Source organism: Takifugu rubripes, chromosome 9 (assembly GCF_901000725.2).
Source record: "Takifugu rubripes chromosome 9, fTakRub1.2, whole genome shotgun sequence".
Classification (NCBI taxonomy): domain Eukaryota; kingdom Metazoa; phylum Chordata; class Actinopteri; order Tetraodontiformes; family Tetraodontidae; genus Takifugu; species Takifugu rubripes.
In genome coordinates, this window is record NC_042293.1 from 11,980,067 (window position 1) to 12,007,413 (window position 27,347).

Consider the following 27,347-nt stretch of genomic DNA (forward strand, 5'->3'; position numbering starts at 1 on the left):
GTTCCCTTTTCCCCAGATCTATGGTTCCAGCTGCAAGATACTGGGGTTTCAGTCTCTAACCTAAGCAAATGAAAGGCCTAAGAGAAATGACATCAGAGTTGCAGCCACATACTCTTGTAAGAATGCCTAAATATTTACAGGCTCTCATAATGCTACAGCCTTCCACTCAGCCTCCCATTTCTTCAGCCTTCGAGTTTTTGAACTCAGCCCTGTGGTTGCCGCCTTTTGCTGCAGCTACGTCTATTCTACGTCCTGCCTGGGCCGATCTCACGTCATTGATCTCCCTGTGAAGCTGGGCTCTTTAATTACAGTAATTAGCCTGAGTAGATCTGCTTTGGGGTTAGAGAACCTCATTACCAGTACCACGTCTCTCTTTTCCTCACATTGCGATCAGCCCAGTGTTGTTTGTTAAACGTGTTCTCTGAAAACAAGCAGCACTTAAACTGTTTACAGAAAACAAGCCGAATCGGAGCTTCGAATCATACAAGTCTCACCAGGAGACATTTTTGCTTCTGCTTTCATCCTCTTTCAATTGGTTATGGAGGAGGAGTGTGTAGTGTTCCAGTAACAGATTGAAGTAAAGTGAGGAGCAAGAGGCCATGTCGGTGGACTGCTGTTTATTTAGAGGTGGATTGTTGGTGACTTGTGGCGTGACCGGCCAGGAGTCGCCATATATCTTCAACTGCCAGATCTCCACCTCCTTCCCCGTATTTCTCTTTCAAACGGGTTGTGTTGTCTGCCTCTTCCAGTTTGTTTTTAACTTTACTGTTGGGAATGACACATGATGACACCCTATCTCTGGTTTAATTAGCCATATAGCAATTGGCTTCTCTTCTGAGAATGTAAAAAAAAAAAAAAAAAAAAAATGGGGTTCTTTTCTCTCCACCTCTTGATGTAAATAAATCAGTGCCCCAGTTGAGCAGCTTGCTAAAACCAGAAATATAATTTTTGAACAAGATATAATCGCAACAAATCCTACTTACCAAAGAAACATTTACATTATTAAATATGGTGTAATTCCAAGTGATTAAATGCATGGGAAGGAAATGGGATTAGACTGGAATAAAGTGACTTAGGGTGTCATCTATATCTACAATGTGATCCACGGGAGCTATAACCGCCTTTGTATATTGCCAGACTTTAATTAAATCAGTTTTTTTAAATCTCATCAGGAACGAAAACTGCGAGAAATGGACAATAATGGTGCGTCCTGACTGTATAAAGGGCAGAGGTGCGCCATCTTTTCAAAGCCTGGAGTGGCACCAGTTTTTAACTTTCCACATCCAAGCCCACGCTACATTTCCATGGTAGAGGATATTGAATAAATGAAGAAACATTGCAGCTCTATCTTGTTTCAGATTGGTACACATGTTTAAGAACAGATAAGAAAAGCTATTAAGTTTTCCACTTCAAAGATAGGATAGGTAAATAGGGTTTGTGTCTTCTTTATTTTTATGAGCTTATTTACACTTTGTTTTTACATTTATTTTTTTGTATTTTTATTGTTGTTTTTATCATATTGTACCTTTTTAGGTGCCTTAGGCAAAGTATACCTCATGCTGGTTGATGCCTAAGGTATTTACAGCATCAGTGTAGCTCAGCCCTATAAAGATCCCATTTCCTCTATGTCCAATGGTGGCAGTTCATGCTGAGCATTGTGCCACTGAAAAAGCCACTCAGTGTGTGAGCAGTTAAAGCTCTCGCAGCACATTGTGGACGAAGCCTTTCTCCTGTATTCATCAACCCTGCCATCTTGATCGTTTTGCTGTTTGCCCAGCCTTGTCTGAGGCTCACACAACACCTCTTTTTCTGACAGGATTTTGTTTTGACCATTGGAAGCTACTTACCCACGCACTTCTGTTTACATGTACAGTGAGCCCATGTACACAGTCTCCTGGCCCTGGGCCCCCCAGGACAGTGGATCCATGAATTCGTCATAACGCAATCTGTTGGCTGATCAATAATTCAATTCTATCTGTGTGCAAGCATGTCTGGATCCAATCTCACCCGCACCTCCCCCCCAGCCTTCTCTTAACAAAGTGTGTGTTGTGTCCTTGAGCTAGGTTTAGCCTGTGTCTGTGGTTTTATTATGTGTTGATTGGTTTTGCCTTAGTTAGCTCTCAGGCAGCGGTAGCTCTAGTGCATTGTTGATACGCATGGACACATACGGGCTGTAGGCCACTGTGGATTACAATGTCTGAATTATTATTATATGCGTGTGACTTGTCCCTCAACAGTTGGGGAATTGTGTGTTTGTGTGTCTGAGGCCATCCATGATCTCTCTCCCTTCAGGCAGCTCGGCGAATCAAAGGCATGGATCTCATTAGAAGGAATAGAGCCTGTAGAGAGGTCAACGGCTAAGTTCTCTGATTAGTGGGCTCCGGCAGTAGTGGTTGGGAGGTGGTGAGACTCCTTCATTGGCATGCCTCACGTTGTTCCCTCCCTCACACCTGGGGGACAGTGTGCCCAACACTGTTTCTCACTGCAGGCCATATCCTGATCCGACAGGGTCAAGGACAAAACAAAGACTGTGTACTTACACAGATCCCCCATCTTTTGGCCTTCACTATCTCTCAGAGGTGTTTGCATCATGGCCAGATGGGCTCCAGTCCTGTTTTTGTCCCTCTTTGTTTTGTCAAGTCCACATTCAATTTCCATCTCGGTGACAGCGACTCTCACTACGTATCAGGCTGCACCAATAGCCTGACAAGCGACTTTCTGGGTCGTTAGAATCCCATTCCGGTGCTGGGATTCCTATCAGAGCCAACGAACATGAACTGAGGATAACTTTCAGCCAAGGGCAAAGTATATGTGTGACTGAGTTAGAGAGACAGGATGCTTGTGAAGGTTGCTCGACTTTGGACGATTTCTGCTTCTCGTCTGAAGGATTTTCCTCTTTACTCTCGCTGCCATGTCCCCCGTGTGCCTCTCAGTTTAATGCCCTTCCAGATAAAACAACGGCAGTAAACTTCCTCTTTGTTTCTCTCTCCCTTTCTCATTGATAACCACGCTATCTAAAAGTAGGCACTGGCAGTGCTCCCTGTCTATTCACTTTCCGCTCTCCTCCCCTTATCTTTTAGGCCCCCTCTCCCAGTATGTTAGGGCGCATTGTATGTAATCTCCAGATGGGGGAAAGGCTGTGCTTTCTTCATTTTAAATTTCCTCCTTTTTTCTCAGCCCGCCAAAGAAGGAGACAGCGGGAGCGATTGTGGGTGAAGGGGACTGGCGCATATCTGCTGACTGTCACTTCCATTTAGTGTGCTGTCCTCAACTGCCTCCCCTGTATGCCCAGATTCAGCTCAGGGTAAGCCAGAGTCCCCTTTTGTTCAGTGTCCAACCTCCCTATTCTGCAAATGGGTCAATTTGCACAAACATATTGCTGTTATTACTTAAAACTTGTCAGTAGAGTTTGTCTGCATGAAGGTTTTGATTGTCTCTGAGTTGTTTTTCTTTTTTTTTTTTTTAACTAGTGCAGCACATGATTTTTGGGTTCAGACTTTTTTATATTGCTGTGAGCTTCAGGGAGGTTCAGTCCCCAAGAGCAGAGGGGGATGAAATCATGATTGTTCATGGACTGCCTCGTAGCTTCTACTGCCTCCCTCCACAATGCATTTTTATTCCACTTAGACTCAGTCAATTAATAAAGCCTGACATTTATTGGAGGAAGTAAATAAATCAGCTTTGTTTGAGAAATGCCTTGTATGCAATCCTCTCTTGAAATATTTTATTATATATCAAAAATACAGTTTAATGTGCCTTTTTATGAAGGGAACTGGTTGTCTATGTGTTTATCAGGATGATTAGTGTGAAAAAAAAGAATTAAGACTTTTTCTTTATCTCCATTCATGTCACACCAAAAACAATTACAACGGAATGCGGCTTTTTGCTGTTTTGTTTGTCTGTTTCTGGTAATAATTAGTTACTTTTTGATTATAAAAATATATTTCCATGCGTTATGTCTGTTCTTGCACTCTGCTCTCATTTGCATTATCTTTTTAAAAACTGTATTAATGAGTGTGGGCTTGCTCTTAAATCCCAAGTCTGGGAGTTAGAAAAGACACACACATTGTGCTTTTAGTGAGAGAGCCTGAGGGCCCACTAGTATTTTCACTGGGTCTTATCCCAGCCCAGACACGCTCCTCACTCCGGTATGACAAACATCTCTACAGTGCTTGCTCAAACTACAGCTTAGCCTTGATGGTGCGCAATCTCTTTTCTGCACACACGCTTCACACGGTCACATTTTAATACACACTGTAGCCCCTTTCTGTGCTCGCTGTTTATCTTTTCCGTCATTGTAAAAGTCTCCTCAAACAAACAAAAGCTTGACATCTCATACTCTGTCGGCGAGGTTCTGGAGTTCCTCTGCTTTGCTGGCCAGGGTAATGACATGGTTGTGACCCTCTATGGTTGTTATGAAAGAACGTGTCCTCTCTCCAGCCCGGCTTCTCTGTTTGTGTGGCAGGATGGAGCTCGCCTGGTCTTTTGGAGGATTGCTGTCATACCACAGCCATCACCCTCTCACTGCACATTCGAAACAACATTTTGTTTCGGATGGACACTTTTCATCCCAGTTTTTCTGTTTCTTTTTCTCATTCCAGTTTTGCTTTTACCGTTTTGTCATGCTTGATCTTCGTGACCATGGGTTTGGCTCTTTTCCGTCATTGGAGAGTTGTTGGGATTTGCCAGTTGGCCCTTTCAGTATGGGTAAACTGTACAGTGGAACCATTTATAGCTGTGGGTTTGAATGCACACTGAGGAAGTAGCTGGTATGATTGTTTTTTAATGACTGAGAGGCTGAGTCACAGATGTAAAGCCTTGTTGTTTTTTATGATTGCAGTGGTCAGAAACTGGCTAATAATATAAAGTGCTGTGCGCTGCTAGATTGCTTATGAGTCGCATTGCTCGGATTTTATGAAACACCCAAAATGCACTTATATGGTTATGCTTTAAAGTCGCTAAGTGTTCGTGCAGTCACGTTGCTCACATATTTGTTTGTTTTTTCTTAAAATTCAACCCATAGTGGAATAACTGATTCATTCTGACTTCTTTTCAACATGCACCGTTGAGGTGGTATTGCTTATCCCCACTGGGGGCGAGAAGCAAAAGCTCATTCCTTTAAAGGGGTATTCTTTGGATCTTATCTTGAGTAATGAAGGTGTCCCGACTGTCCTGTCTCCAGTCTGTGATGCTGCGTCAGGCCTGGGGCCTTACAGAAAATGGTATGGCCATGGTCATTAGCTAAATCTTTGTCTATTCATAACACTGGCTGCTTCAGATAACTGAAGTGTTTTCTGCCTATTAACCATACTGTCACATGCTCTTTTTCTTTTAAAGATGCACATTAATCTAAATGTTCATACGCACATTAAAATTCTTTAGAGTAGCTCACATTGAAGCACAAGAGGGTGATCAGTAAAGAAACTCCTGCAGTATTTTTTGCTTAGGTCAGGGTAGACTATATAAAAGTGATTTGTATTTGTGCTGGCTCTTGGTCCCGGCCCCATTTGCAGTAACCAGCCTGGACAAGGGTTGTTATCAGAGGGTCTGAATGAAACAGCTGCCTGGTATTCACCACAGCTCTGCCCAGGTCCTTCCATGACTTTGCTTATGTTGTGTGCTTCCTGTTATGTCAGATGCAGTGTTTGCTAATGGCTCCTGGCTCTGATCCAGCTTTATCTCATGTTCTGATGCCCTTACTCAGTTCAGATGTGAAGTGAACAACAGGACTGAATCATTCCAAAAAGCAATCCTGCCTGAGCTAAGGAAAGATGTGAAGTAGTGCAGGCAATAGAAAGATAAGTACTGCTCCATGGAACGGTACACCTAGCTACTAGCAGCTAGCCTAAATATCACCCATTTTGCATTCTTCCCTTTCTACACTTGTCTTTGCCAGGTCATAAGCTCCCCTCCCTGCCCCTGAACTTGTAATGCTGCCTAAGCCTTTTGCCGAGAAGGGCATTAGCCTATATTTGTGCAATACGGATGCTTTGTCAGTCAGACCTTGGAATGGATGCTCCAGATGGGTCATTAGTCACTGCTGTGTGCATGGGTCTTTGACAGAATGTGACAGAACTGTGGTGTGTATATGTGACCCAAGATCAGCACGATTACAAGCCCTGACAGCCTAAATGAAGATAAAACACAGATGCTTGTATTGTTTTGCGTCATGTCCTTCTGTACGCGGTTGTGAGCACAGATGTGTGCTTCTGTGTGTTTATCATCTAAAAGCCATCCACCCCCACTTTACCCTTGTGCCCATATCCCCAAGGTAATCTCATTTCTAGTCCTGACTCGACTAGATAGGCTTCCATCAGTGATTTGGAGTGTAGCTTTTGTGCCTCTAGGCTGCTGTAATGATAGCTGTTGCTAAAAAAAAAAAAAAAAGACCCACAGCTGTTTGCTCACCAAGTAAGAGAATGAAAGGTAGAGAGGTGGATGAAAGTGTCACCGGTCCTGTATTGTACAACTGCATTCTCTCACAGTTTCATGAAGCAAATGCAACAAAAACAGGAGCACGTGTGCTGTAAAAGATTAATTGGTTGCTGTTAGCTCGAACTCTCATCATTGCACGCAGCAGAGCAGGTTTGGAATACAGAAGAGAAGCATGTTGCCTGGATTTGGTGAGGATAATAAGGAGCCAGGGGGAAAGGTGTTTTTCTGTCTGTGGCAGCCAAAGTTGCAGAAGCGAAGAGCAGAGATCTAAAGTGAAAACTGAGACGCTGTTGTTCTGTGTTCACCTGATCTTGTTAGCATGGTGACAGCTCATCAGCTGGCACTGATTGGCCTGTGGACATGGTTAACAAGCAGTGTAATTGTGAATATAAGAGAGTGTGTGTGAGTATGTGTGTGGGGGTGTCTCACCATGTGTTTGGGGAAGAGAAAGGTATACTGTCCAGACACATCTGCCTGACTTTAATTAGTTTTGCCTGGCACCGGGACCCACCAGTCTCAGTGGTGTTTAATAACAACCTAGATGGTGAGCATTTATCAAGGTCTGCGCACAGCTAAAGGATCATGCATGTATTTAAGAAAATCGCTTTAGAGAGATGATGCGCGTTTAATTTTCTGAACCTGTTTGCAAAGAGTCTTCTTTTCCCCTTACGTGCTGAGACATGTTGAAACTCAAGTATTCTGTGCTGTGCATATTTTCCCCTCATTCAGTTCTATTTTTGAATTCTAGAAAATTTATTTAATTGCATAGATTTTCCTCACTTTTTCCCTCTAATCAATCTGCCCCTGACTGTAGAGTTTTACAATATAGCACAAGCGTCCTTTAATAACCCACAGAAATCAGATGAAACATGGGGGTTCATGGAAGTCCTCGCATTCAAAATATATGATTTGCTATTCTATTTTTAAAATGTTGTGCCTGGTTATGCAAGTCAGAGGAATTAAAATGTCTGAAACATCACAAGCATTTTTTTTTCTATGTTTTGTCTGGACAAAGAAAAGTTTCTAGACAGTCGTTTGCGTCATAGTCAATGTAGTGAGAAGGATCCTCGGTTCACAGATAAGGAATGTATTTCCATGTCTTATTAGAGAGAATCTGAATAGGGTCCTGGAACTAGAACAGAGCCCCTGCAGGCCTCAAGAGTGTCTGTTCATCCCTTACCCGACTCTGATCAAGCCAGCAGAATTTTGCACATGAACCTATATGAGCTGACAGACACCCTGCCCTCTCTTAACCCGTCCTCACCCTCTTCTTTCCCTTCATCCTTTCACATCTGCGAATGTTACCTGACGGGACTCATTTGTCAACAACCTCCCAAAGCCTTTTCCTCTCTGTCTGTCTGCCCCAGCCACCTGATCCTTCCCTCCTGTTGTCCCATCAGTGCCAACAGCATTGAAGAGGCTGTTGTGCCTGTTTCAGTAGAAGGAAGCCTAAAGACCTGGGGACAAATCCGAGGACAGCCAAGATGCATACAGGTGCAACTCCTCTTCCAGCTCAAGGGATTGTTGTCAAAGTCTCTCCATTTAACTCTCTTCTCATGTAACACCTCACTGCACAAGACGCCTGTCCAGGACAGGGTGGCCCTGTGAGACATGGTGTCCTCGGAGAACATCCCCGTAGTTTTTGCCCCAGCTGTTGCTTTTTTTTGATTATCAGCGTGTGGGTATTGTTTTTCATGCATGGGCATTGTTTTTGTTGTCGTCTCTGACTCACTACAAGGACAACTTCCCCATAAGGGATAATAAAGAGTTGTACTACAGCTGTGATAAATTGCTTACTAAAGGGACCTAAAAAGATGGGAACGAATTCAAAAGCAGTAGAAGCAGCAGCTAACATTGCCCCAGAGCTCCTCTTTTAAGCTAAATGCAAATGGAGTTTTTTTTTTAACTAAAGCAGAATTCCCAGCTGTAATAGTCAGCCTGCCTAGCACAATGCTACATTACCCCCCTCATTCAGTTCTACCGCAACCTGGTTTTTGGGTGGGATTAGGAGTTTCATTCCTTCTTCTGCTGCTCATTTGAAGAGATTGCTTTGATTTTTCTGCAGACTTGACCAGAATTAAATAGAATTGGTACAGGGTGTGTGGAGGGGTGGCTCCCAGCCATCATCTCATTTATGTTTCTTATTGTTGCCTGCAGCTCCCATCCATTTTTGTTAACTCCCCTTTCCTTTGTTTGCCTCACACTTCTGCTCAGTATCTGGCCAGCGATTGATAAGACCCAGTCCCTGACAATACTTGGCGTGCTGAACAGGATCCGTGGTGATGGAGCCCAGTGCATTGTGGCAAGTGTGTGCCTGTTCAGGCTTCAGGAATGAGATGGGATGCAGCTCACGTCATTGTTTATCTACCTTTAACTTCCAGATGGCACTCACCAGAAAGAATGTGTTTCTCCACACACACTCTCTCTCCCACTCGTTTCTTTTCCCTGCCCCTCATCCTTTCCAGAATAACTCCCATGGCTCCTTTCAGCATATGGACTCGGTTTCTGGTCCAGAATGTGCAGCATGAGGTGAGGGGGAAGCAGGTGAGACTGCCAGAATGGCAGAATGGGACTTGAGCGGGAGCTATGGAAAATCAGGTGGTAGTCAGAGTGCGTCCCTATGTGTCTTCTCAGACTCGATCTGTCCGAACAGACTGCGTCACACTGGCCGGCATTTCCGAAACCGCCTGCTTTGTCTCCATTTGTTATTCTGAATCACAAAGCACAACATATTTAAAGCACTTGACACATTTGCTGTTTTTCTGAGGTCACCGAATCATGAAAATCTCATCTTGGGCAGCGGTCCACTGGCCTCCACCCCCATAGCTGTTGGGATTGATAGACGGTCAATTCCAACAGCAGGAGATAATCACAGCGTGTCAGCCTCCACCGATCCAAACTCTTATCTGGGTCTGCTCACTGCCAGCATGCCACAAATGACCACAGGGCCTCAAATTTCCTTGTATTGTTCCAAGGCCCCATCTGGGCATCTGGTTGGGAATGTGTCTCAGGGGCCAAACCTACATTTTGTATCATCCACTGGATGCATACATTCACCTGAAATTAACCTTGATCGCAATGGGGGTTTATATTGGCAGAAAAATGGCAGTTTTGCTAAACGCAACTAGTATCAGATGGTGATTTTTGATGATGTTTTTATTTCCCCTTTTTGTTTTAAAGTTCAGTGTCAATGAGCTTTTCAAGTCCCTTTTTCAGAGACTGAACTATTATATCATTGCCAAGTTGGATTCTGACACTATTACTGGAATAATCTTGGCTAATATCATCTACTCTCAGCATGGCCTGCTTGAGAGAAGGTACTACACATTTTTTACAGTGGACAACCATCAAAAACAAGGTCTAAGTAAATTAAGTAGGTTCCATACGGTGGAAAAGGGGCATCATGCAAGGGTTTTTCTGCTCTTTGGAGTAATGGTGCTTTGTTATCAAATGTGATCAAATTTGATTAGTTCCCATGAGACTGTAATACAACAATGGACTTTGATGAAAGTCTCTTTGTTTCTCGCATGTACTCTGATGTCTTCAGGTCTTTGAGCGGTTATCTTTCCAGAGTGAGCTGTGCTAATTGTAGCATAATTGTGAGCTGTTATAGCAGAGAGTGCTAAAAAGCAGTCGAATGGAGAGGCTTGCTGCCTTTTCCTGTGCAGGCTGATTACACTGTCTAGTTAATGTACCCTCCTCAGCTACAAATGGAGGGTGGTTATTGCACTAGGAGAGACAGTCAGGCTGTCAAAACCGTCCTCTCTAACAGACAAGAGAGGGAGATAAAGAGAGATGGAAAAGAGGGAGAGAGAATGTATTCTGGAGAACCAATTTCACTAAGGAGATAGAAGCATGGTTGCACAATTATGAAATATAGCTTTCTGTTTCAATAATGACCTTTTCCCCCACTGGCTATATTTAGGCCAACGTAAAAGATTTAGGGACCATAGTGGAGTGGAGATGATAGCCTATGGATTCCTACCGAGAGAAGAGTCCAAATGTTGCTGGCACAATACTGAGGAAAAGTGGAAATGACAGGTTGGAGGTGCTCGAGAAAGAAGTGTATAGTACTTCACGAGTCGGTGTTTCCCCAAGTTGCTGTCCTTACACTGTTATTAGTCACTTCCTCTTCTTACAGACAGGCTTGTTTGTCCCACTTGTGTACTACATTTATCTACTGAAGCCAAAGGGACACTCTCATGTGGGCTGTTGATCTTTTATCATACTTAATGACCACACCAGTGGAACAGACAATTGTTTCTGTGCAAAATTCATTTTCATGAATAAATAAATCTCCCACAGCACAACTTTAACTGCAGTGCACCCAAACATACCCTCAGCAGTGCTGCAAGTGGTGCCAAACACCCACATGGTCAGCAGCAATGCTTGAAATGCATGCAGGAATACATTCCTAGAGCTGTTGTATAGGAACAACTTTGATAGCCAAGTTTAAGGTTAAAGGGGAAAGGCTACACCCGGGCAGTACAATATTTCTTTACTTTCATATGTGCATTTGCTTTTATTTAGCTTTTCTGAATCCTTTGATCCGGTTTAGTTTTATAATCTACTGTTCTTTCCAACGTCTGTACATACTGAATCTCCTTTTTCTTGTTAAATCTAAACTCTACGGGTATTTTAAGGGGCCTGGAATTTAAGTATTCAATCTCAGTGCCAAAAGGGTAATAATGTTTTGTTAAGATTTATGCTACTCTTTATGATGCTGCCTTTATTTGTAAACTGGGTCAAAATAAATATATTGAAATCTACTTCAGCAGTTAAAACATCCAAGGATGCACCCCTCTTAATCATTCCCGTTCAGTTAGTGAACAGAATTACCCCCATGGCACGTGTGGTGCATTTATTGCTATGTATATCTTTACATGTATTATTATCATTTCTTGCACGTGGTGGTGGGTAGGTCCTTGTGCTAGATAGCTTTGTGGTTGTTGAAATTCCTTTTGCACCCCTGAACAATAATGAACGTCTGGATTCTGAAGTGACATCAATTTTGCCCCCGATAAAAAGCTAGAAATAGTGGGGACAGTATGGCAACGATATGTCTACTGTATAATGGGCATCAGCTTCCTATATGGCTATATGATGAAGAGTTCATCATCAGAAGCTAATGGGATGAAATGCAGTAGCTGTCTATCCCTTTGGACATTGTTATCTCATTTTTCTGTTTGAGTGGTGAACGTCCACATAACCAGACAGCTTGGTTGAATTTAAACCATCTTTGGCCTCCTCCACTGTGTTTCCCTTTAGCAGTAATCTCCTTCATCTTTCATCCTTTGTTTCGTTCTCACTGGGAACTAGGCAAGTAATGCTACCCATGGACCATTTCCTGAGGATAATCCAACATCTGTCTTGCACGCGTCTCTTGCTTACGGCCCTAAACCCTTCACTTTTCCCCATCCCCCTCCTCCACCTTCTCTCCTTCTCCCACGGCAGCCGTCACAGCCGTCTTTCTGAACGATTTCTTTGCACTGAGAGGCTCCTGAGTCACTGTGGCAGTGTCAAATGAGGCTCCTATTTAAGCTCATTAAATGTTTCCAAGAGAATAGGAAATCAATGGTGCATACCAGTGCACGAGAACTTTTCTGTTAATTTAATTTCCCCTCCCACTTATCTGTTTGTACATCTCGCTCCTTCTCGCTCAGTCTCTTTCTCTCCTGCTGCTTTCCATCTTGCTGTTTGTGGTGGGGAAATGGTGATGGGGTAAAATAGTTTTGTGGGGTGAAGAGGTCAGTGGGAGGCAAAAATGGTGCCCCTATGGTAACAATTTCTACTTCCCTGTGACAGACACCATGGTGTCAGCCTGTCCAGACCTGTCAGTAATGTTTAACACTCACTACAGAGCACGGTTGACTTGAGTCAACCGTGGTTAGATTGGTTAGATTGACCACGGTGCTGCAGTTTTAGCTTTATTTTAAGGCCATGCTGCTGGGTTCAGACTGCAAAGAAAGGGGAAGAATCATGTACCGTTGAATGACAAGTCTCAGTGTACAAGATATGAGTACATGTTTGTGGGTCCATAGGGGCAGATGTATGAATTGGTAGTTTGTGTTCAGTTCTTTTTTGTACTGTTAGTTTTTCTTTCTTTTTTGTACTGTTAGTTTTTCTTTCTTTTTTGGTATATATTTTTTCCTTTCACTATTGTCTGTCTAGTAGTGGTTTGTCTCTCTTGTAATTGTCCATCGGTTTGCAGGTTCTCCAGCAGTCAGGTTCAAGGTTCATTTATAAAATAAATTTTTAATCTTCATCATAGGACAGGAAGTGTTTGACAGGCCCGTCCTGGTAGGAAAAAAACATCTGACACAAGAGACTGTCAGATGCCAATTCTGCTGCCTCAATGCTGGACAGGACAAGGCGGGGGGGGGGGGGGGGGGGGGGCAAAGACAGACAGAGGCTGTCATTTTTAGCAAAGACCGAAATAAAAAATGCTAATTTCCCTTTTTTGTTCTGTTTTGTCCATCTCTCTCTCTCTCTCTTGTTCTTTATTTGGCATTATGAGTATGTGTTTCTCTGATGAGGATTTGTGATTTTCAAAACTGTGTCTGGGGACCTGTGCCTACACCTTCTCTGGAGCTGCTGTAATTGCTCTTTTGGGGCAATGTCTCTGGCTTGCCACCACTCCCACTTTCTGCAATACCTCATGACCTCTCTCCTTTTTGCTCCTCCATGTCTTCAATCCCTGCACGACTCATTAGTGAACCCCACCTGCCCAGTTTGAGAATTCTCTTGATAGATGTCATACGCAGACATAGAACTGCCTGTTGCCCAGATGGTTTGTTTGCTATCGACTGTAATGCAACTTTTCCAATAGCATTTTGCTGAGGAATGGAAACAATATTGTTGTGACTTTTTTCAGCCTTCCACAATGCATTGTGTGCACAGAGCACAGTTTTCCCCTCGAAGCTGGACCTTCAATCTCACAGCTGCCTTGGATGGAAGCTAAATACAGGGCTGGTCTTTTCCATGTCAGCACTCCTGCCTTTCATCCAGTATCCTCAACACGCATGTTCCCAAGCTAGGAGGCTTACTCTGAGGGATAATGGATGTGTCCAGTTGCAGGGGATCAGCAGTAGGGTACTATCATAGAAGTTATCTGTGGGCCTGAGTGGCCTGTGATGAATGGCCCCAAGCTCTGTCTCTCTCCCGATCAATAAGACACTAGCACCCAGATGAGCTAGATGCCCCCTCACTCTCTGCTCCTCCTTTCCACTCATATATCTCCCTCTCATAATCTCCCCCAATGTTTGTGGACTTTTATCTCCAATTCATGCCCTGAATTAGGCCATTGATCTTTTATCCTTGACTTGGTTTGAATAAAGGACCAGTGTCTCTCCTCCAACCAAGCATGGACGGTTCCTGATGGCAGTTATTGCTACACTGGTGGCTAAGCACGTAAACATTACTTTAGCCTGATCGAACGCTCGTAATCGGAGAGGGAGAGCAGAGTTGAAGCTCCTACCCCCCACTCTGTAACACTGCTGAGGCTCCCATTGCAAGGCCAGCACAAGCAGCAATCCCAAGTGGATACACACAAATTTGTGTAACACGAACGAACATGGATATGTTGGGACGTTCATGCCAGGGCTCACTGAACACAAACTGTCCCTCAGTACCTCATGCAGCCCCACCCAGTCTGCATTGAACCCACTTTATTCTTTGTCTCTCAGTATGTATGCCCCTACCCACCACCAAAACTTGCAATTTGCAATTCTCTCTTTAGGGACTCTTAAGCCTGTTTCCTCTTCTTCCTGTCACCACTCACTTTCTCCCAATCTAGTGCTCTTTTCTACCCCTCTCACTCTGATTTTCCCCCCTCTGATCTGCTTTTGTCTCTGTCAAAAAAATACCAGATTCCCAGGTTGGTAATTGCATGTCTGCCGGCTAACACATCTGTTGCTGTCAATGTAGTGGTGTGGGATAGAGAGGAGAGTCATGCCCTCTGGCCCGCGTGACATAACACCCCCCCAACAGCACCTTTGTTGCAGATTTAAACCCACAGAGAAGTAGGAATATAATGGGATGAGTTTGTACATGTCTGGTCACAGGTAACCCGGATCTTCACCTTTAGTGTGTGTTCGTGCCAATGCATGCGTGTGACTTCTTCAACCTGTCTGCAGTTTGGTCTCTCTCCATAAAGCGCTCCTCTCCACCCTCTTTCTTGTTTCTCCTTATCCAGAGCCCAGGCCCTTAATGAAGCTGAGGGTCAGCAGTAGTGTGTGGCTAATTGGCCAAGTTTGCCCAGGGCTCTGGCTGCCTGTGATTGAAGTGTCCATTGAGGGTCCACTGTGCAGCCGCCGCTGCACCCTGCTCCTTTCCAGTTCAGCAACCAAGACGCTCTCCTCTCCCCCATCTGCTTCTCCCTAGTGAGTAGTATCTGAGGTCATTTCCTCCTAACCTTGTTCTTGTATCATTTTCACACAGGGTACCCACCATTTATGTCTTTTTCAACAATTTTTGAATTTCTGGATTTAATTTTCCACACACAAAATTTTCTTTTCTTGGCTTGTGCCACCCTCATACTCTCTCCTCACTTGTCACAGTGGGATTCAGACAATTATTAAGGTCCTCCTTCAGCGAGCTGCCAAAAATAATAAAACAACTTCCAGCCTCTGTTGCTCTCATAATGGGCCTAATAGTCCCAGCCTTGGCCAAGCACCTTTAAGTTAGCAGTGGGGTTTGGAGGTGAAGCTGATGGGGGGTGTGGTGCCACTAATTAGTCGGGCTTCAGTCTTTGCTTGTTATGGTGCCTTGGTCCCATTGTTGTGCTGTCAGAGTGGAGTGCAGGTAGCTCCGGGGAAAGGATTGAGCAGATAGGGCACACAGGGCAGAAAGAAAGAATTGACACAGCTGACAGAAAAGTTGACGATCTCGCCTGGGATTTTCACAGGGCCAGATCTCCAGTTCCACGGCACACCGGTGCAAATTTCTTTTGTAATTGTGTTCACATGTGGAACACTGCTGCCACAAGAGAATGGTCAACACGCTGCGATTCTTCCTCTGAAAACAATGCTCCAATTATAAGTCAAGTCTAGTCTAGTCGGCTATCCCGTCTGAACTTTAGTAACACTAAATGCATTTTTATTTCAGAGAAAGGTTTTCATGAAGAGCAATGCCTTATTTCCATGCCTGTTAGTTCATAACCACATAAATGATAAATCTACTAATCACATTTTTTCTATATATAGATATTCATTCATGGTTTACTAATAGAGTCAGCAACGTATTAAGCTATATGAGCATTCTTTTACTTTATTACTGCTGTTACTTTCTCCCAGCATATATGCCAGTGCCAAGATCAGAATCTGTAATCTTACTGTCTCAAATAATATTATTTTTCTGATGACTGACTACAAACTACTGACTACAAAGTACTGCTGGGCTTTTTCAGTTTTATGTTCCTGTGCTTAAGAATGTACTAAACAGAATATCAAGGAATAAATGCAGAGTGCATCCTATGTTCCCACCCACCATTCATCACATTCTCCCCAACTACTTCTGTGTTGCAAATCTTGCTGTTTTTTCCCCCCGTCTGGTACATTCATCCATCTGCAGAGGATTTAGTTTGACAGACAACTCATTCTCTATAATCACTGTTTGGTTAGGTCATAACTCTTGTGCTCCATTTTCCATCACATATCCTCTGGTACTTCTTGTCTGCCAGTCTTGCTACTTGTGTTAAAGATAAAAACGTGGATCATTTAAAATAATGGCCACCCCAGGTGTTTGCACCAGCAACGCTATATGAATAGGAGCTTGTGCAGGGAGGTCTTTTATGTTTCTCTCGATCTCTTTTTTTACACATACTCAAATGTCAACTGTCGACCACAGCACATTAAAAACTCACATTTATTTTTTGTGTCATTTTCACTGTCCTTTTGTCAGTCACATCTTCTACAACCTTGGAGTAGTTGGAAAATTCGCAGTTGACTTATTAAGATGCAAAAAATCATCTAAATGCTATATTTTATTTTTAGTTTGCATGGGAGCTATTCATTATCTCAAGGTTACGTTTTGGAGAATATGTACATCAAAATGCTTACCTATAAAGATTAGAATAACTACGATCCCTAGAGACGAGTGAATCATTTTTGAACGGAATCAAAGGACTGATCTAAACTCGAACATTTCCTCTCAGCCCCCTAGACCTGCCAGCGTGAGGATAGCCTTAATCGCCACAGGACAATGAACAAATGAGGATCTAGCCACAAGTCCAGGTTTAATATTGCTCATCAAACACAGAAAAGGCCATCTCCTTGCCCTACCAAAATAATATAAAACACCATGTTCCTTATTCATCCCCCCAACTACAACGTGGTACTGCAGCCCTCCAATTTTCCATGGCCCCCTGTGAATATCCAAGCTGTCAAGGCTGACTGGGCTGAAGATTTTCTTGCCAGGGCACAGTTGGAACAGATCCGGCCTCCGGGCCACATACACTGCTCCGCTCCAGCCCCTGCAAACAAAGCCTGCCCTGCACAACTGTCATCTAAATGCTAAACACTTTTCATTGGGATGATCAGTTCCTTTTGTACACACTTTTTTGAGAAAGGTCGTCCTTTTGGAACATAATATCCTTACATGCTTTACAGCTTGCTGAGCATGAGCTGCTGGTATTGTGAGCTATTCCCTGAATTGGCACAGAATCATAAAGGGGAGTGTCTTTGTCCCAGTTTTCCTACGGTATACTGATATTTTCTTAACTTTTTGCTACTAAGTCAGTGCATCACTGTAATGGTATTTGTTCTGATGGTGGCACATGTCCTATCTGCTGAGTTAATTGCCCATCCGCACTCTCGAGAACTGAGAAATGTGGCCACTGGGAACAGAAGCTAAACAGCCAGGCCCACTTTAAAGCGGGCATGTTGAGACAGAGTCCAGACAATCCCCTCAACAGTTTCATATCAAATCCATAGAAATACAAATCTCCTCAACGATCTGCCAGGCTTCTGCAGGAGAAAAAAAAATTCCTGGAGCAGCAATAGCAGAGTTTCACACCCCCACCAGAGCCCCCACTCTCTCTCCATCTCTCTCAATGCTGCTTTGGTTGCAGAGGATGGTGGGAAACATCTGTGAAATCAGTCTGTTTATCAAAAGACTGTTGGAATATGTGCAGGAAAAAAATGAACTCAGAGTCAGTGATCCTGATGCCAATCTCATAGAAGAATGGGGAAAAAAATGTAAATGCAGATTCAATTTGCAAAACCTTTCAGTAGTTAAAAGCTGGTGTTTTAAAACCTGATTCTACAGAAATGAGCAGGACATAGAAGTGATAGTGCACTTCCTTTGCAGCTAAATTACTTCCTGTGGCTGACGGGGGGGAAGCTGAGGAAGCCCATTTCTGTTTTCCTTCTTTCCCCCCTAAAAAAAAACTTGTATTAGGTTATTGACTGATATGTTATGAAAAGCATTTATGACCAATGATTCAGCAGGTCCCCCGGATGCTCTGCGTAGCTGTCAGAGATATAGCTCCTCAGTCACTGAAGTCTCTTTTATTTGCTTGTGCTGAGCGATATAAATAATGAAATGGAGTCAGTAATTGAAGGTTTTCTTAATTATGACCAAGCTGTCAGCCAGCAGACTTGCAGCCTAATGGCCCTGTGACGTGGACCGTAATAATTATCTATGAGGGTTGACGTAACAATAATACCTAGCCTTAAGTGGGGTACTAGCTCATTTTTAAGCAGCGCAACAATAATTGCAGGCAACAATCTTAAGAATATCAGTATTACTGTCTTGAGGTAATGTCCGTCAGACTTGACAGGAGACGGAGACCCCCTGGATTTAAATTTGCTCTAAGGGGACTCTTTAAGGAGCTTGATCATATTTTCATAATTGAAACAGTTTGAATTTCTTTGCAAACAGCACGAGGCCTTACCATAAACAGCATTATCATCCATCTCAGCAGGTTTTCTAATATCCCTTTAATCCTGTCATTTCATTCATAGATACTGCCAGGCTGATTCTCAGCCCGCAGCGCATCTTCCTGACTGTCGCCGCTCCTCTGTGTGAGAGATTGAATTCTCCACCTCCCATCGTGTGTGGTCTTGACACACACAGACGCGCACACACATATATACACACGGGCGCGCGCGCACACAGACGCACCTTAACAGCCAAGCGTTCACTCATCTATTATCAGATTCCCATAGTGTAAATTGGCTGGTCAGACCTGATGATATAGGGTAGAGGACAATAGTACCTGTACCCTGTACGGGTCATGATTCGTAGTTGTGGGTAATAACTTGTCCCCTCTGAAGTGCAGTTCTACTCATCTGCCTAAAGCATTTTCCCCCTGAGATGAGGAGCCTTGACGTCTCAAAAGAATGTCCAAGTGACATTTTCTCATTGTGCCATCATGCCAAATTGGCAGGGGATGCACTGAACATGAAATTCTGGCTGATTCCAACAGCAGATTCAAACAAAGCTGTTAGCTGATAGTTACTGATGTCACTATGCAAAAAAAATTCCATTTTGTGAGCAGTTTATTACTGTAGCTTGTCTAAATTTTCCAACTTGCAACTGTAATTTTGGCATATTTGCAGCACGTTTTGACAAGTTACTTATAGAATTTAGTCAGTGATTTTCAGTTATTTAAACACTTGCATTAAAGTGTTAATGCAGTTCCTGCTTCAGCCCCCAGACTGTAGTCGAGGAGCATCGGGGGGATTTGTTTACCTCCTGGGCTGAGCTCGGACCTGCAACGATGAGCTGAACTCCTTTTATTTTAACAATGGTGTGAAGAATACCTTGTTTTTCTGGCCTTTATTAATTAGCAAATACAGCGGCCAATTATGCCTCTCTCAGACTCTGCTGCCCACATCATAATCACCCATGACTCACCTTGTCCACTCACTTACTTTAGCCTGGATGGGCATGCACTGTGCGCCATCTCACAGAAAGACAATGCTAGTCTCACAAATCCCTTTTCAACATCAACTTAACATCGACTTCTGCACGAAAACAAAAATGCGTTGCAAAATCAGCTATTTAAATCTGCTTAATTTTGCTCGTCGGATCGATGCCAATGTAGGGAAGAAGAAACCATTGACGGATACCGACATTATTGCTGACATATCATCCATCCCTAATGCCAAATAATGAACCCAGCAAACGTGCGTGACTTTATGCACGAAAATATGGCGTGTGATTACTGCGTGATTGGAAAGGCAAAGCTTTGGAACACTGGGGCGAGGGGAGAAAAAGTTTCCCCTTTCACTAGTCCAGAAGAACAAGATGCAAATTTAATCAAATCTGAATTAAACATGTGGCATTTTATGCTTGAGGCATGATGGGCATTTAAACCTATTGCAAGCTGGAGAAAATGGGATTTTCAGTGGGTTATTTATGGTGAAGATATTGTATTCATTTGATTATAATAAAACATCCATTACACTCTTGAGTGAATGGCATCGGGAGGTGAGACTGACGGAGAGAGCCCAATGTAATAACAACTGTGTCTGCTTTAAATGAGCCAAGGAAAAGAGCGGGTTTCTGGAGATGTTAGTTTCCTTCATAGGGGTGCTCAGATGTGTTGATATGCTTTGTGAGGAGTAATAAAGAAGTATAGCTGCTTTTATTGTTCCTATGTGACAGAGTTATGTTTAGAGCTGGTATAAAGAGCTGGAACATGGCGTAAAATGATATTATGCCCCATTAGGCGAGGGCTCAGGCTAAGCATAGCTAGCAGTAAGCGAGGACTTGGGGTAATGGCATATTGTCTGTGATCTGCTCTTTCACTTCTAACTGATTGAATCGTCTACATCACTGGCACTCTATCTCCTGGGGAATGGGAGTAGACGAGGTGATTTTGGCTGAAGACATCATTCTGTCATTGCTGGGAGATAACAGGCTGAGGGAATTGGATTGGGGCATTCTGAAAATGTAAAGCAAAAGGCTACGTTCAAGAATTATTGCTGGATTTTTCCGTGAACAAACTGATCCCAAGGTGCATATATATTTCATTTTGAATTAGATACGGCGCTGTGGCATATAGCCACATTCCTGGATCCGAACAATACTAAAGAAGGTTTACTTTAGCTGAATTTCAAAGTGTGGAAGGAAGGAAAATATATCTGATCGCCAGCTCTTCTGTCACATGGGTTAATCTTCCTTGTGTTTGGGAGACAGGCCTCGAATAATATTCTGAAGATTTGATCCCGTGCTGCGGAACAAAACTATTTTGTAGTACAGAACAAATAAAAGGGTAAGAATCACATTAAGGTGCCGTTGCGTCTGGGAGAACCATTACCTCGGTTTTCACTTGATGTAAGAGGATTGCAATGGATGAGAAGCAATATCGGCGTGCCTGACTGTTCAGAGAACCTACCTCTAAACTCAACTTGACCCCGAGTCCAGTTCAGAGTCCGTCTTTTCGGTCACTTGATGAACAGGCAAGGCACTGTTCAGAGCCGCATAGTTTTGCTGCCCTCCTCCAAAGGCAGCATGGGGGCTTGGGAAGTAATCCGAAGCGAGCAGGCAAAAGAATTCCAGGCATGCGGAATGGAACCAGATGTGAGTTTTTGTTGGCTGTGTTTCACACATGCTCTTGGTGTTTTGTACTTGCACAGACAGATACATACACAAATATTACTTCTGGCACATATTCAAAAGCTTGCAAAGGGCCAAATGGATGTTATAACACAATTAAATTATATGAAATGAAACCCGATTGGCAAGACAAGACCACCGCAGGCTTGATTATGTGTGCAGTCCTGATCGGCCCCGCTTCCAGCCACTCGGATGATGTTTCTATGTAAACGTGAGGTTTTATTGACCCCAAAATAAGCTTCAACGTCTGTTCTTGTGGCTGGAATGATTATTTTAATAAAATATCATACCCTGACATTCATTTAATTTTAGACAGTGGGGAATATATTTTTTGTTGATTTCCTTTTTTATAATTATTTTCAGGAAATCTTCTTGCAAGTAACATGTTTGCGGATGGAAAGATGCACATTGATTTACACAACTTGGGGAATGTTTAGTTTAACTGCAAAGACATACGGGTGACCACAACATCCCATTACGTCACTGAAGACAAAACATAACACCATATTAAAAGAATTTAACTATGGCAGCATGAATGGTAGTTTTGTTGTTGCGGGGTTTCCAATTTAAAAAGTCCCAGAAATGAAAAGTTATAAAAGATCACCAACTGTTGTCTGCCATTGCACATGCATTGCGTGTTTTGACCTCAAGACTTTGGGTAAAACACTTAGATCAATCACCAGCGACACACAAAGGCTTTTCAAAAATGTGGCTCTCCTTTTCTTTGGCTCAAGCATGTCATCAAAGGATGTGGCATTCACTGGCTGGGACAAGAATGTGTGACAAAGTGTATGCGTGCTTGTTTCCTGATCGCGCAGGCCTGTATCAGCCATCACCACAGGAAATGACCGGCTGTTTGCTTTGAAGTCCTTGCAGAGTTTTTCATTATTCTTACTATCTCTGGAGACGCAAGGCATCAGACAAATAGTCCTCCGATACGCAGACGCATGCGCCCAGACACCGACACACATGCACTGCTGTTGCTCTGCACTCACCGTCTGGTGCTCTCTACTCAGAGCTTTGCTACCACATGCCTCTTAGAATGCAGAACAAGCGTTTATTAGCATAAAATACAGGAGTGTTGGCCGCCACAGGGCACAAACCTCACCACTCCCCCCTCATTTTTACACACCGCCCTTGCCTGAAAAGGCTGAGAGGGCATGTGTAATTGCATTTTCTTTCCCCTGTGCAGAAAGTAGAGTGCAAGATACTAGAAATTCTAAGATTCCTCAACCCTTGCCCAATCTTCCGCTTCTCTTTCTTAGTTATTCGCCTTTGCCTGACTGCACTCCTCACCTTTTATAGATTCATTTCATATCCTCATGCTCCTAGCATGTCGAAATGTGTGACATGTTGAGGAAAAATTAATTGGACAGTTGTGATGAAATAGTCAACCTCCCATGGTGAACTGCTGCATTAGGCAGAATTGGCACACTTCCCTCCAAAAAGTTTTCTGCTGCCAGTTTGTGCCGATCTGGAGTTTCATACACTGTTGACACCCGCTATTCTATCCTCTCGCCACTGGTAACAAAAATATTATTTTAAAACAGTAAATGGTTGTCTACAGCCTATTTCACATACAGCGGCTCTGTTGTTTGCCAGGAGATCATGTCCCAAAGCAACAGGCCTGGGCTCGGCTGGTAGAATCTGGGTTAGGAAATCCCTTGTTGTCCCTATTACACGCAGTAATGCTAATGAAGCTTTTGCGTCTGTAATGGCATTACTAAATGGGATATCCAAGAGCAGGAGGGCACTCTGGATCATGCGTGTGCTATTTTAGACTCTTTATGAGATACTAAGGCAAACATCTACAGCCTTTGTGAAGTGCCTTTTGAGGACATTTTTTTACACTGTCGCTAGAACTGGTACTGCTGCTTAAGCTAGTTCCAGTTCCATTGATTGTCTGTGTCAAAAGGTATTGAACCTATCTGAAAGTATTTCAAATCATAAAAATAAAATACAAAAAAAGATTTTAGGTTTATTGACTGCAATGTTGTGGGTCTTGCCAAAACCGGGCGGGTCCTCACTCCACACCACTGGTACCTTTATTTGTCTAGCACATTAAATATAAAGAAGAAATGCACCCAAACCATTAAACTTTGACAAACATCAGGTTTCTCACCGTGACATGTTTACATGCAATCTTTATGGACTACGTCAGTACTAAAAAAAAATAGCCTGAAGGACTAAAAGGATTTCTGTCTCCTCTCTGTGCAATCCTGCAGTCTTGGAACACACGATCAAACGGCTTTGGAATATCACGTCTAATTAGCCTAGGAACCAATCCTTGGGCCTTAAAGGGAAAGATAATTTTATCAAATTTTCGCCACATCACTTTTAGATGAGGCGAAGCGGCAAATGCGGGTGAAGCTGTTTAATTAACTGATGTTAGAGGAACCCCAAAAGCATTCAGGTTCAAACAGACTGTGCACAAGTCATTCATTATGTGCTGAGCCTGTCTCGTGTTGTTATTAATGCTTCCTCTACCGAAAGGTTGTTATTTGTCGCACCTTGCTGACTGTGTGTCTGAGCCTTCTTGACTTCTCTGTTTGGCCTTCACACTCTGTTCCCCTGCCCGGTGTCCTCTGATTTATGACAGTCTGGAGTTAATGGTTTAGAACAGGATTTGTGTCTGGTGACTGGAATGGCTGACCATCCCCTCTACCCCCACTATTCCCATTTGCTCTTGACCACTGCCTCTTTCCTCACTGGGACCCAGGCTGCAGGCTGAGGGGAGGGTCAGCTCACCTTCAGACATGGCTACCAGACCTCGTTCCCTTTTGTCCCTTATAATGCCCAAGCTTTTTTTCCTCACACATTCAACACTCTGTTCCTCTGTGTCGGCACCAAACGTCAGGGCCAGGCTGCAAGGGAGGCAGGGGGCCTCGTATGTGGAACCGAGCTAATTAGCACAGGAATCTGGAGACGAAAACCCCGTTATCTAAACCCCCAAACCCCCTCATCTCTTCCCTTCTTCCTGTCTCCCTCTTTACTCTGGAGGTTGCCTCCATCATGCCGCTTGCATCACCAGGTTTGTGAAGGATGTCGCTGCCAGCTGTCTCTTTCATGGACGACTGCCAACCTCTCCTCATGTCTTCTGTCCGTTGTCAGTTCCATATTTATTCACATTTCTCACTCTACCCACCTCCCCCAGTTAATCTGTTAATGAACTCCGCATCTTGGATATTTTTTCTGGTCTTGTTTCAGGGACACTCTTTTTCACTGACAGACACATGATAGATGTCTCGGTGCCTTGATGCCATGATATCAAGGTTGGGAAGGGCAGAGTGCGCCCAGGTCGGGCGGCAGTCTGTGTCCGCTGCACCATGCCAGGTTGCAATCTGTGAGCAGTGTGTTAAGCGCAAAACAGGCACTTCATTTCCCACTCGGCTCGGTGGCGTTTGCCATCTTCAGCAGCTTGATAAAGGTCAGAAGAGCCTGGGCTGATTAAGAGAGCTTTTTAAGCCATCGGAGCAATGAGAATCTCAATCGATCAGGAGGCTCTGCTCAACCTTCTAGTCGCGTCAAAAGTAAGTAACATTTTCCATGAGGGAGCAGAGCTGCCATGCTGGCTAAACTCTTGATTGAGTGTATTGTGGAGCTCCATTGCAGTGAAGGATCCCAGCAAGACCAAGATTTTCGCATCTAAATTTTGTCCATCTGCGTGCACAGAAGTAAACCCATTACTCTGCTTGAGTGTCAATGACTGAGTCTCATGGGGTCTAAGTGTAAAATACATGTCACGGAGTTAAAATGGGAAAATTTTAATATAATATTACATATTATACTTTATTTAAATTAGGTCAGTGTGCCCACCATGCATACTGTAGCCTCCTTGGTCAGAGAAATTTGACTTATGACATGAAGTGCACTTGGCCTTTGATTGTATCAATTAATCTCCACCAGCATTACTCTATGAAGGACATATGGGGCAGGGCTAATTGTGCCTTTAAACCAGCTACATACAAAAATTTCCATGTCATTATTCACTCTGACTATGCAATAAATCTTAAAAGGGCTCTCCTGCTTTTTCTTCAGAGGAAAAAAAAAAAATCAACGCTCTAATTCCTGCACCATTTATGTGTCTTCATGTTGCGTGTCTCTAATTTGTCTTTCTACACTGCGCAATAATCTTTGCCCGATATTCTTTGGAGAGACGGTGTCTTAAACATTCTCTCATTGATCAGCCACTCTGATACCCTTGTTCGAGCGAGCCGAGTCTATCATTGGGGGAATTAACGTTTTTTCATCCACTCTGAAACTCCTTTGTTGCCAGAGCTGTGATTGTGGTTTCTGTCAGAGATGGAGGGAGGGAGGAAGCTTCTCTCTGATCTCAGAACCATCTGTCTGGTGCTGGCCCGGTATTCTGTGCTGCTTAGTATTAGCACTTACAAATATATACATTTCTCACAACTAGCTTTTCAGAGAAGTCTGGTTAATGCCTGAGCTATGGGAAGTGGGGAACAGATTGAAGTTGGGTAGAGCTTTGGAAGCAATGCCTGTTATCGCTTCACTGATGAGAAATGGAAGGAAGGAGGGTGCGCTTTGGAGGTGTATGATCAGGTTTTTTTTTAAATACCAGACTGGCTAATGGAATGTGTGTTTTTTTTTTTTTCAACAACTTGGTATCCCTTGCGTGCATCGGGTTTTGTGCATGGTCTCACACCCCTACAACAGTTAAAAGGATTGGCTTGTAATTTTTGCAGTTAAAGTTGTTGTTGCTCCGTTAGTCACAGGTAGGAGTTCAGGACAGGAAAGGTGAGATTCATGGATGCTAATAAGCTGCGTACAGTTGAACACTTTCTGTCAGTTGTCGGCTCTAAGTAAGCTTTTCAGTTGTACAGCAGCATGATTTTGTGTTAAGCCTGTCTGCTTCACTTTCCTGGAGATATATTGGGGTGAGGAGCTTTTATCCAAGGCTTCCATTTCTCTTTAGAAGCTGGTGACTGACTCTGCTGCCCCTCCTTCTTGGTTCCTCGCTGCTGTGAAATGGAATTGCTTTCTCGTTTGTTAAAGATTTTCTTGTCACTGCCTCATAGTACTCCTAGTCTGAGATCACTTGAAATGAGTGAAAGTTCTTAAAAACCACCAGAGAATTATGGTGTGGCAGCAGTGGTGTGTGTGGGATGGGAGGAACTGAGTAATGAACATATATGAGAAAATAGTTTCCCTCCTATTTTTCTGAATTGAATCTGTTTGAAGGACTTTTTTTTAAAATGAATTCCAGCTAGTTGTCACTTTACATTAAAGCATGAAGTGACCTGCTGGTGCAAGGAAAGGCAATCGTTCTCTTGTTGCCATGGAAGCAGGTGCATTACAACATTGGGTATCATCAGCCATGCCAAAATCACTACCCACCTGTATCCTATAGGCTTTTCAGGTGTGGGGGTGGGGAGTAGTGAATGCCCCTATTTTAGACTGTCTGACATCCCTTTTTCTGTTTTTTTTTTTTCTGGTTTCTCTTCACATTCTGAAATGAAAACACGGGATAATCTAGATGTGATCCTAACAACCACAACCCCTATTGAATAAGCAAGGTCCCCCTCTCTCCCATCCCTTCATTCCTTTCTTTCACTCTTTTGCTCATCATCGGTTCCATCTGTTGCAAAATGGCACAACTGTTCTGCACATCTCACGCTCATGCCCCACTGCACACACTTAGTGTACCAGGGCAGCGTTGCTCAGAGAGTATGTGGCGCCAATCTTAATCACATTGGGTGAGCACACCTGTGAAAACAGATGTCCACCGGGGCTGGCATGCTGTTCCTCTTTAGGTTGGAAAATGGGGGAATGGAGTTCTTCTCCTCCCCCAGATGATTTTCCAGGTCCCCGGCGTGACAAACCTGCCTCTTATACCCAGAAAGGAAGGCAGGTAGAGAACAGGAAGCATCGGCCCTAATGTTCACCCTCCTGCTGTTCCTGTGGCTCCCGAGAAATCCGATATGTTGATATGTCATACAGTGCAAAATCAATTCTAAAAGGCATTTGAAGCTGTATGATCTTTAATCAATTTTTTTACACCTTTTATGAGATAATGCGATAAACACCAGGTGTTGACCTTTTTTAAATGAACCTCTTCAATTTACAAATCGATCTCATAACTCAGAATAGGCCCATGCTGACTTTTCCACATAAAAAATCATTAGTGCGGGCATACTAATTCCACTATAGCATTAAGGCCATTATGATGACATTAGCCAGCCCGATGTGTTTTGAATAATTACATCCTTATCTAATAGAAAGCATATTTTTCAGGCAGTGCCACATCTCTGCTTTTGCCCACAGGCCTTTTGGAATAATGTATGTTATCAAAGCTGTCTGCCAGATCACCGCTAATGTTAGTAAAC

The 27,347-nt window shown here is 43.4% G+C and overlaps 1 protein-coding gene across 4 annotated transcripts in view; it reads left to right on the top strand.

Moving 5' to 3' along the window:
• The window catches only part of plxnb2b (plexin b2b), a 92,781-nt gene that overhangs the window by 7,240 nt on the left and 58,194 nt on the right, over positions 1-27,347 (top strand). Inside the window, exons 2-3 of one of the 4 annotated variants that reach the window (XM_029841383.1) lie at positions 3,178-3,304; positions 14,630-14,816. The exons of 1 other annotated variant lie outside the window; for it this stretch is intronic. The gene's annotated coding sequence lies outside the window, so the exon portion shown is untranslated. The remainder of the gene's footprint in view (positions 1-3,177; positions 3,305-14,629; positions 14,817-27,347) is intronic. 2 more of the 4 variants (XM_029841384.1, XM_029841385.1) reach the window with 2 other exon arrangements.